This window comes from Callorhinus ursinus, unplaced genomic scaffold (genome assembly GCF_003265705.2).
Source record: "Callorhinus ursinus isolate GAN/ISIS: 27379988/994484 unplaced genomic scaffold, GSC_fseal_2.0 scaffold10, whole genome shotgun sequence".
In the NCBI taxonomy this organism is placed as follows: Eukaryota; Metazoa; Chordata; class Mammalia; order Carnivora; family Otariidae; genus Callorhinus; species Callorhinus ursinus.
The window spans coordinates 58455263-58466666 of record NW_027397072.1 but is presented as its reverse complement, the minus strand read 5'-3'; the positions used below and the strand labels follow the sequence as shown (position 1 = coordinate 58466666).

General features: G+C 37.8%; 1 long non-coding RNA gene and 1 pseudogene across 1 annotated transcript in view; both read right to left on the bottom strand.

Moving 5' to 3' along the window:
• Positions 1-3451, bottom strand: part of LOC112821323 (nucleoplasmin-2 pseudogene) — a 13222-nt pseudogene extending 9771 nt beyond the window's left edge.
• LOC141373610 (uncharacterized) overlaps positions 1-11404 on the bottom strand; it is a 229928-nt gene that overhangs the window by 123228 nt on the left and 95296 nt on the right. The window lies entirely within an intron of this gene.

Here is an 11404-nt window from a genome sequence, read left to right as displayed (position 1 = left end):
TCTTAATCTCAGGAAACAAACTGAGGGTTGCTGGAGTGGTGGGGGGTAGGAGGGATTGGGTGGCTGGGTGATAGACATTGGGGAGGGTATGTGTTATGGTGAGCACTGTGAATTGTACAAGACTGATGAATCACGGATCTGTACTTCTGAAACAAATAATGCAATATATGTTAAGAAAAAAAAAGAAGAATATAGCAGGAGGGGAAGAATGAAGGGGAGTGTGTCGGAGGGGGAGACGAACCATGAGAGACGATGGACTCTGAAAAACAAACTGAGGGTTCTAGAGGGGAGGGGGTTGGGGGGATGGGTTAGCCTGGTGATGGGTATTAAGGAGGGCACATTCTGCGTGGAGCACCGGGTGTTATGCACAAACAATGAATCATGGAACACTACATCACAAACTAATGATGTAATGTATGGTGATTAACATAACAATAAAAATTATTAAAAAAAAGATACAGAATTTGTCTAAAAATTGGCAAACATCACCCAAAGTATAGAAATGAATAAAGTGGTTTTTATATATATATATACATATGTAATATACATTATGTAAAATTATGTAATTGCTTAATATATGTTATATATTTTATAGATATGTGTATTTATATATACATAACCACTTTAGTATATAGATGTATATATTATGAGCACTGTCTTGTGACCAGTCATCTGACTGCCCCCACTTAGGTGCAGATTTTCCATTGAGTGGCTACTCTTTGCCCCTCCCCCCCAAAAACCAAGGCCTTGACTTTTCTCAATGACCCATATGTGGCAGTACTTCAAATGAATTTTTTACCTCACTGAACTAAAGCTTGTATGTACCATTTGCCGAGTTAGTGTTGATCTTTCTCATAGAGTTGTGTCAGCTTTATCAAACATTTGAACATCACAGTACACAAATTCATGTGGACCTAAACCACCTCTGAAAGCGGACTATACAGCACAGTGCTTGAAGCAAGGGAAGTGGATTTTAATTACTTGCTACACCTGTAGTTTACTTATTGTATCTTCCTCATTTTTCTTTTTTTCCTAATTTTTCTCACTGAAACGAGATAAGCTGAGAAATTATGACATAGAGATAAAGATTGATAGATACCTACATAGGTAATAAAAAAGTGAAGAAATTCCACAATTTAAAAAAAATGCCCCATGAGTGGTTCTAATTGGGTTGAAGGAGTTTGTATAAGTTCAAATTTCCATGATACCTCTGATATTATTTATTCATTGAACTGTGGAAAAACTATGTGCCAGGTACCTTGAGGGGTATAAATATGCAACAGATATCTCTGACCTCATGAAACTGATTATGTGGTGAGGAAGATAAGATAGCAACATAAATATCTATAATATAGAGTACAAAGTGATAACTGTTATGAAAGAGATGCAGATAAGTTGCCACAGGAGTTCAGAAATAAAAGAGGTTGCCTGCAGTTGAGAGAGACCAAGAAAAGCTGGAAGCAGAATCCTGGCCATAAACGTTAGGTGTAGGTAGAATCGGAACAGGTGGAAACAGGAAGAAAGAACCAGCAGGACAAAGGCACAGGGCCAGAGCATCTGTGGACATGGAAATAAATAGCAGGAAGCTTCAAAGTCTGCGGTAAAGGGGGTAATGGGCCACAAGGATGGGACGCTAGGTTGAGTCAGATGGTACAGAAAGGACTTTGTATGCCACGAGGAGCTCACAGTTTATACTGTGGTAAACAGAAAGCTATTCAGGTTTTTGAGCAGGAAAGTAAGGGGAGAAGGGCCATACTTGGGATTAATCTGGTAACCCATGTATAAACTCATGTAAAAAGGGAAGGGAAGAGGCCAGGTATGAGTTGGAAGGAGGAGCATAAAGGAAAGAAACATTATGAAAACAGAACTGAAGAAATGTTTCATATTCCTGTTAGCAATTTGTATTCCAGGAAACTAAATTCTGAAAAGTTAATATAGAAACAAGCCTTTGACTGGCAACAATACCAGTCACTTATACCCAAAGGTAGACAGAAAATTACCCCAGCTCTCTATAAAGAAGAAATCTATAATATCAATAGCCCCTGAGAGTCTTCTCAAGGCAAAACTGTCTTTCAAATATTTGATCCTTCATTTGGATTCTGCAGGGAGAGTTCTCTTAATCTAGAGGTTAAGGAATGCAGCACTCTACCCACAGAACTCTGTGCTAGTCACAGAACTCTGTCCAATTTGCTTGCCTCTAATTTGACCAAGAGTTAAACCGAGCCCCATTGTGGAAATTGACTCGTCCAGGGTGACATATCTGGTCAGGGCTCACATCTCCTGATCTCTGCCCCCACCCCCTAACATTCTACTATGGATGCTCTGGGTTGGCTAGAACTGAAGTATCAAAACTAAAGTGACTCTTTTAGTTTGCTTGGGCTTAACAAGTTGGTTTCAAATAAATAGCAATCAAGAAAAAAAAGTATGGCTCTACTAGAAAATTAAAAATCTGCACGGTATTGCTATCTAGTTGGAATACTGACATATCACATGCCTTGCTCATTAGGTATATCATAAAACACTGAATTAAATGCAGTGAAGCAACTGCTTGACTTTTTTTTTGAAAATTCTGGTTACTCAGGGGAAATTCCTTAGGTCTTACAGATACTTGTGGTCTCCAAACTCCCAAACCTTTGTGGGGTATGTGTGTATGTGTGTAGAATAACAAATATGTTTTTAATAGACTTCAATTTGGGATTTCAGAAAGTAACTGAAAATCTGCAGCCTATAGTCATTGCAGAAATGAAAGAAAAGGGCATCAATCTCCCAAAATTCTGGCAGGAAAGGAGTGGCTGTTTCCAAGATCCTTTTTCCTTTGCAATAAGCTGTCCACTGGTGCCAAAGAACAGCTCATCAGCGATGTTGTTTCATTTTATAGGGATGTTTTGAGAGAGGGGGAAAAATTAGGAATGTGTGATGTGATTTTTTAAACCTCATGTCCCAAAGCCTATAATAATCTTCCTGTTTTTTATTTTAAAAAGGGAAACCAAATGTTCAAAATCTGATATTTGTGTCTACAGTGTTCACTGCAGGCACATTACCTTAACTTTATCACAAGAAGCAACATGTAGTTTCTTTAAATGTTGCCAAGACAGAAAAACAAAAAGTCATAGATTCCCTTAAGGACTCGGTGTTTTCCTACATGTAATTTACACATAGCAACAGCCATAACTACAAAATCCCATTTCCCTAGCTGTCTAGGGGTGGGATTCATCCTCTATATCCACTAGATCAGGGTGTCCTGATCTAGAGCACACGGGGTGCCTGTGTGCTCCAAGAACACTTCTCTCAGCTGCCAAATGGTGTTCACGCCTCTCCTTGCCTGATACAAACCGCTGCCAATCCTCCAAGCCATGTCATCACTGCCCACCACAGGTATTGCCACCACTGTTGGCAGCTGCTGATGTGTGCAAGGAGGGCTCCGAGTTCCGAAGTCTAACTTCCAGCACATCACAGGATGCAAGAGGTGCCCACACTACTGCTCTGGCACCAGTATTCATGCCATGGACAGGTTGCCCTCCTCGTGTCCTAAGAAGATGAGCAAAACCAGTTCCTTTAGCCTTTGCTAGATCTTCTGTTATAGCCACCCTGGAGTCACTGGGCTCGGGTACAGATTAAGGAGATGCTTGACAACTATTTGTTGAATGAATGACTCCACCAGGCTGGGCTGCCAACAATCTGAATGACAGACACCATGATGTACTCAGATATGTTCAACCACATCTGTTGCCCTTCATGCAACCTCCGTACCTTGGTTCTTTCTTCCACTGGGATTAGTTCCTAGAGGCGACTTAACTTGTCTTATAAAAAGAATTCCAGAAGGCCTATCCCAACCGGACTCCAGGCATGCCCAGATAGGTCTGAATCCTGGAGAAGATAAAACTTAGGTTCAACATACTATCTTTCTCTATCTTAGAAAAAGGAAATACAGACATAGTCATACAAATTCATTTGATTCTCATCAGGAGTTATAAATTGGTAGCCTGTGGCCAAATATGGCCAGAAGATCTTTCTTTTTTGTTTTAAACCCACATGTTAAAAAAAAAAAAAAGAATTAGAATACATCTAGATCAGTGGTTCTCATACATGAACGTGGCTCAGAATCAAGCTTGTTAAAACTCAGGTTACTGGGCTCCACCCCCAGAGTTTCTGACTCAGTAGATCTGGGGTGGGGCCTGATCGTTTGAACTTCTACCTGGTCCCTGATGTGTCTGATCTGAACCTACTCTGGTTCTCAGTTAGGGGTTAGGGGCTCTATAGTTTTTCCAGACCCCACCACCAGGCCCCATTGTATTTCAGCGGGCCTACCTTATTCATTTGCATTACCTGCCTGGCCTTTGAATTTGAAAGCTCTATCTATCTTAATATTTCAGATGAAAATCTCTTCTCAGCCTGACTCACAGAGATGATTGTATTACCCACATCGTTTCATTTGTAATACTTGGTGTATATGTGATCTTACAACAAAATGCTCAGTAAATGGTGTTTCTACTACTCAAGTTCTATTATTATTATTGATATTATTATTATTATGGCTACTATTGACACTTGATCATTCTTGAGATTACCACCACCTCTTTCCCCTGCATATAGATTTGCTTGAGATCAGCTCAGTCCAGAAGTGGGAAATGAGAAAGGCCAGAATGCTTATGACAAATGAGAAAGCAATTTAGTTTTGTCTATTTGTTTTATCATGTCACTTATAGAAATAAATAGTTATGGGGCACCTGGATGGCTCAGTCGTGAAGCGTCTGCCTTCGGCTCAGGTCATGATCCCAGGGTCCTGGGATCGAGTCCCACATCAGGCTCCCTGCTACGCGGGAAGCCTGCTTCTCCCTCCCCCACTCCCCCTGCTTGTGTTCCCTCTCTCACTGTGTCTCTTTCTGTCAAATAAATAAATAAAATCCTTAAAAAAAAAGAAATAGTTATTTTTCAAGCATATATGTATTTGAATTTTTAATCCGTACCTTTGTTAAAGATCAAATGTTGCCTGAACATCAAATACTGAACATGGTCATTACTATAAGCACAGTAATAAGTGAAGGCAATTTAAACCTGTCATAAAGAATAAACATTTATACATTTTAATTTTTTAACTTATCGAAGTGTAACAGATAAATAGAAAGGTACATATATCATAAGCGTGCAGTTCAGTGAATTTTCACAGACTGAACTCATGCATCTAACCAGAACCCAAAGCAAGAAATAAAGCAGCACCAGCCTCTGGAAACGCCCTCATGCTCCTTTCATAATTTTAACCATGAGGGTAACCACTCCCCTGACTTCTAACATCATAGTTTAATTCTGCCTGTTTTTGTAATTTATCAGATGGCCTACATTGTGTCTGGCTGATCAACATTATATTATGAGATTCATTCACATTGTTGTTTACAGTTATAATTTGTTCATTCTCATTTCTATACAGTATTCTATTATACAATACGATAATGTATCCATTCTACTGTTCATTGGCATTTGGGTCATACATTTTGAGGGTATTACAAAAAAATGCTGCTACAAACATTTTCGTGTCTCACTTTTGCTGCACATATATACGCATTTCTATTAAATATATACCTAGGAGGAGAATGGCTAGGTCGTAGGGTATGTGTATGTTGAACTTTAGGAGAGACTGCCAAACAGATTTCCAAAGTGTTTTTACCAATTCATATTTCCATTAGAAATGTATGAAAATTTGAATTTCTCCCCATTCCCACCAACACTCTGAATTTCACTTGTCATTTAAAAGAATGATAGGTCTGCCTAGATTGAAGTCATTGGTGTTTTCATTTGATTTGTAAGCATCTTGAGTTCACTGTACAATGTCTATCACTTTCAAGGGATCAAGGCATAAATCTTAACAAATGATTGGGCTTCACAACCAATTTGTAAATAGACACCTTAAGTTAGTGAATTTGCTATCTAAGTGAATTTCCCTCCTGTCATGTATCATCTAGTTTGTTTGTTTTTTTTAATAATTTTTATTGTTATGTTAATCACCATACATTACATCATTAGTTTGTGATGTAGTGTTCCATGATTCATTGTTTGTGCATAACACCCAGTGCTCCACGCAGAATGTGCCCTCTTTAATACCCATCACCAGGCTAACCCATCCCCCCACCTCCCTCCCCTCTAGAACCCTCAGTTTGTTTTTCAGAGTCCATCGTCTCTCATGGTTCATCTCCCCCTCCGACTTACTCCCCTTCATTCTTCCCCTCCTGCTATCTTCTTTTTTTTCTTAACATATATTGCATTATTTGTTTCAGAAGTACAGATCCGTGATCGTTTTTAAACCACAGAGTATATTCTGTATGGGAAGATAGGGTTATTCTCTGTTGGCAGCTGTAATGTAAATGTGTAACAAACAGTACTTCTCATTTGGTGACTGACAGCTCTTTGGAGTAACTCATCCAGCAGGTGATGCTCTTTTTGAACCACAATTTCTATAAGTTCAAGACCTCAGTCTAGGAAGTCAGAGATTTCTGGATACTGTCTGTCCACAGGGAAGAAAATTGGTATTTTCTGGCCAAAGATCAACTCTAATGATCAGTAAAAGGTTTCCCATATCATGCAGTCCCTCTTACTTTGCTGTAAGCTGATCCTTCAAAAACACTGAGACAAAGCACTAATATGGACACCTTTTGTGATGCCATCAAGGACTACAGAACCAGTCTCAGTCCCCTGGGACCCTCTCTTTCTCCCCACCACCTTCATAGGTTGGCTTTCTCCCCAGAATCTCTGATAACCAAGTGTTAAAAATAAACATTTTATTTAATTCTTCAATTGGGTAGGAAATGGCCTTAGGAGAATCAAGCGTTTTTGTATTTCACTATACTTAATGTTTATTTATTTGTTTGCCTGCTTTGAGTGATTTTTGGCTTCGATACATTGCATCTTAAATTTTGTTCGTTCACCTATTTACACTTTTTTTTCTCTTAATACTTAAGGGCTTAACAGTATAACTTTTCATTTCCTATTTGTCACTTTTAACCAGAAGCTAGACAAGTAGAAAATCATTGTTTTGGATGATTTTATTAAAGAGTAACAACTTCGATTTTTTTAAAAAAGATACATACTCATTTAAAAAATTCAAGCGATTAAGAAAAGCACAACAAATAAAGCAATAAATACTTCTTACCACTCAGAAAATGACCATTACTAACCTTAAATGAATATTATTTCAGACATCTCTCTATGCCTATATACGAATGAAAGTTTAGACAAACAGAGATAAATAAATGATATTATTAAAACGATCATACAACATCTGGTGGTTAATAAAAAATTATTAATTTTAACAAAAGAAAAGCAAGCCAAATAATATAGAATAACTTGATTATTTTTTCATCACATTTCAGTCATATTTTAGAGAATGTGATAATGTGTGCTTGAGTTTGTCTCCGTTGTGATCTCTAACTCTTGGCTAAATCTAGAGGAATGTCTTGATTGCACATGCAGCAATATTAGTCTCCTCGATCTCTAATAGTTCATCTTGTAACATGCGTGTAACATATGTGCAATGTGTGTTTTTGTCAGTAGCCTGTAAAAAAGTAAAATGGAAAGAAATAAAAAAGGGAAAGAGGAATAGGAAAGGAGGGAAGGGAGGGAAGCAGGGAGGAAAGTTTCTATTTCAATGTCTTTATTCCAGTTTGTCAATTTAGTGGTCCTCAAAGTGCCTTGTAACTTGTAGATGATGCCCACTGAGCATTGCATGGAGGACCAAGTGTTTTGTTAAGCAGGTCTGGCCTTCCTACTCCATTATGGAATAGGTCCAAAAGACCATTATGGTCTGGTCACATCAGAGTCTATGATGACCTGTCTGATCCAAATCCTCTCACTAATGACGTAGTTTGCACTAAAAGTCTGGTTTTGTTCAATTTATTTTATGCAGCCTTATTGTGATGAGGCTTTTATCTACAAAATTCTAATGAGGTTATCTTTAGATTAACAACACAAAGTTTGAGAGCAGTGGTAGCGAGCAAAAAAGACCCATACAAGATGACATAAAAATGTTGATCTATTGTTTATTGTATGCTCTGCACAATGCCACAGACCATGACCTTGTGGAATGTCTGGATAATTACCAAGAAACACCAGGGAAACTATACTCAGTCCTTGCTTTAACAGCACAGAACACAATGTTATCAACTGCATCTCATTAACCGGACTCTAAAGACTCTAAGAATGCTATAATTGAAAATAAACTGAAAATTTAATAAGAAAGGCCAAGGTGACCTAGGTGAATGGGGCAAGGGAACTAACATTTCTTGAGCTTTAATTTTTATGCTAAATAGGTTGTTTACATTCTTTTAATCTTCAAATAACCCTACGAAATTGGTATTGTTTGTAGCTTTCATGTTACAGATGAGTTCTCAGAGGGGTTGACATGAGAGGGCCTAGAATTAGCATCTTGATCTGTCCAACTCTAGTACTTTTTCTCCTAAACTGTTCTCCCTTCCTGCAAGCTGTTATCCCAATAAAATTTCAAGCTGTATACTAAATGAAGCTTGGTGGGAGGATGGTATGGGCATCTTGTTACATGGCTCCCCTATTTGATCATTCTTCAGAACATCAGACCCAACTACTTTAGTAAGGTTGTCAATGTTCTTTCAGAGTCACACCCAGCACTAAGTGGATTTGGTTACTGCTTGTCCTTGCCACCTAATGCTGCCAGGGAAAGTGGAGGAACAGCTGCTGGAAAGACTTACTAATTTCTTTGAATAGTTTGTGACATTATCTAAACTTTAGATTCTAAAGTGATCTGTTGACATTGCAGTTGTTTTTTTCCTTAATATATTAAGATATACCTGGAAACGAGAATAAGGAGGTTTAGAAAATTATTTTGTCGGTATTATGTAGACTTCTTGAATAATGTATATGAAATATAACCTCAAGTTATGAATACTTGCATAACAGCTCATGGCATTAAGAGGGAGTTCTGTTTGAAAGGTCATGCACACAGTTGAGCAACTTGTTATCAAGTGATCTTATTAGGGAGATTACATCGTAGCCCTTGTGATACTAAAAGCTTTTTTGGTTTTGGTTTTGTTTTTTTAAATCATGTGCTGCTTAAAGGTAAACACTGTCTATGTGATCTTTTTATATTTCTTACAATTTTAATATTATGGAAAGTTCAGTTAAAAATTCATTCACTGCTCATCACTCTTCGTGATTTAAAAACTTCTCTAAAAAAGTATGTGGGTAGAAATCAGACCACAATGCAAAAAACAGAGGTAGTCTCAAAGTATAATAAGCCACTTGGTGGCAGGGAGAACTGTATATCATGTTTGGAAAAAAATCATTGATTTCTCCAATCTATGGTCACAATATGTTCCAGATGGATGAATGGCAGGGATACAAGGAGATGGTAGAGAGAAGTTATTTTTCATTTTATTCTATAACTGGAGAAACAGAGATGAGAGAAGTGATCTGTTGACATTACAGTGCTCTTGGACGCATAACACTTTTATCTGCATTCACTTTCTCTCTAGGCAGAACACCTACAGCTTATTGATTAAGATTAAGGAGGTTTCTGGGGCACCTGGGTAGCTGAGTCGGTTAAGCGTCCCACTCTTGATCTCAGCTCAGGTCTTGATCTCAGGGTCTTGAGATCAAGCCCCGTGTTGGGCTCCATGCTGGGTGTGGAGCCCCTTTAAAAAAAAATAATAATAAAGATAAAGGAGGCTTCCTCCTTGTTTCTAATCTGCGCTCTAACCTGAAAGCTGGAATAGCCATGGAGAAACTCCCTTCTTGCTCCTGGGCCTTCTTTTATGCTGGGCTATGGTTGGGAATGGCACTTCATTTTTTTGGGTTTTAATTTGCTAAAATACTCAATTCAGTAAAATTACTAAGACTCAGAACAAAACGACCTTAAAGTTGCTGCCATCAAAGCAATTGGATACCATTCCGAGCATGACTATATTCTTTCATTGTGACACTTTTCAGACTTCTTTCCGTGTTGAAAGAAATTAGTCAGACCAAGGCAGACAGGATTCAGACTCACCCCAGAAGTCTCTCTTGTATATTGAAGTAAATCATTAAGTTGTAATTGCTTTAGGAAAAAAAAAAAAAGAAAGAGAGACACAAACTAAAAGAAAGCAGCTTACATCCTAAAGAGAAATTTACAATCACATTTTTCTAAGTATAGTTCTTCCAGTCTTTTTCCCCTTGAGAAATCTTCTGTGTGATTCTCCCCTTTGGCTCCACAGCCTAAACAATCCAGAGAAAGCCCTCTGATAATAGAAACTTCCCATGTGGTGCAATTTTAGGTCCCCCTTTCCCCTACCCACCCCCACATCCTGTACAAATAGTTTCACCATCTGTCTATAACACTTCCTGAAATTCCATCATTAAAAGTATATGCCTCCAGTTAAATATATACCCGCTTATTTTAAAAATCATAATCACTTCATTGAACATTCCCATAAGCCTAACACAATTATTTATATTGTTTTAACTATCTCTGATATTTTCAATGCTTCTGCAGATATTTTTAATCATATAGACAGCATGTGAATACATGTTTAGTTCTGGTTGTTCATTGATGTTGTTTAATATATCCATATACCAACACAAGGTATATACTTTTTAATAATGTATTTTTAAAGATTTTATTCCTTTATTTGAGGGAGAGAGAGAGAGCAGGAGAGAGAGCAAGCAGAGGGGAAGAGGAGAAGGAGAGGGAGAAGCAGGCTCCACACTGAGCAGGGAGTCTGACCTGGGGCTGGATCCCAGGACCCTGGGATCATGACCTGAGCTGAAGGCAGACTCCCAACTGACTGAGCCACCTGGGCACCCCACAAGGCATATATTTATCACATTATTTTTATTGTCATTGTGCTCCACTTTTGGTAATTTACATAAAAATTAAGGAAATTGAGTTGTTTCAAGTTCAAGTTAAGATAAGTCATAGTCTTTTGCCTCAAATACTATTGTACACATTGGCTTTTCTGACTTTTTAAGATTATTTACTTAAATAAACTTAAATTTCTCAAAGTAGAAATCCTGAATCAAAGGACGGCAGTACTTTAATATCTCATTTTGCATTTCAAATAGGGTTAAACCTACTCCTCTGAAAGACTGTATATATTTGCAATGCTACCAGCATGTGAATACCAGTCTCTCTACAATGCTGGTTGATTACTATCATTTTTTAATTAAAAATATATCCATAGTATTTATGTATATGTTAGAACTCAAATTGTTGATTTTGTATTTATTTTTTCATTATTAGGTAATGATTTTTCAGCTGTTATTTATTATAGCCCTTTCATCTGGAAAGTCTGGAGACTGGATATTGATTTTATAGCTCTAAATTAAGATCATACAGCAAAGAAGTGACAGAATTAAGATTTGAATTTAAGTTTGTCTGCCCTCAAATCACTCCCCCATCAGGAGAGGG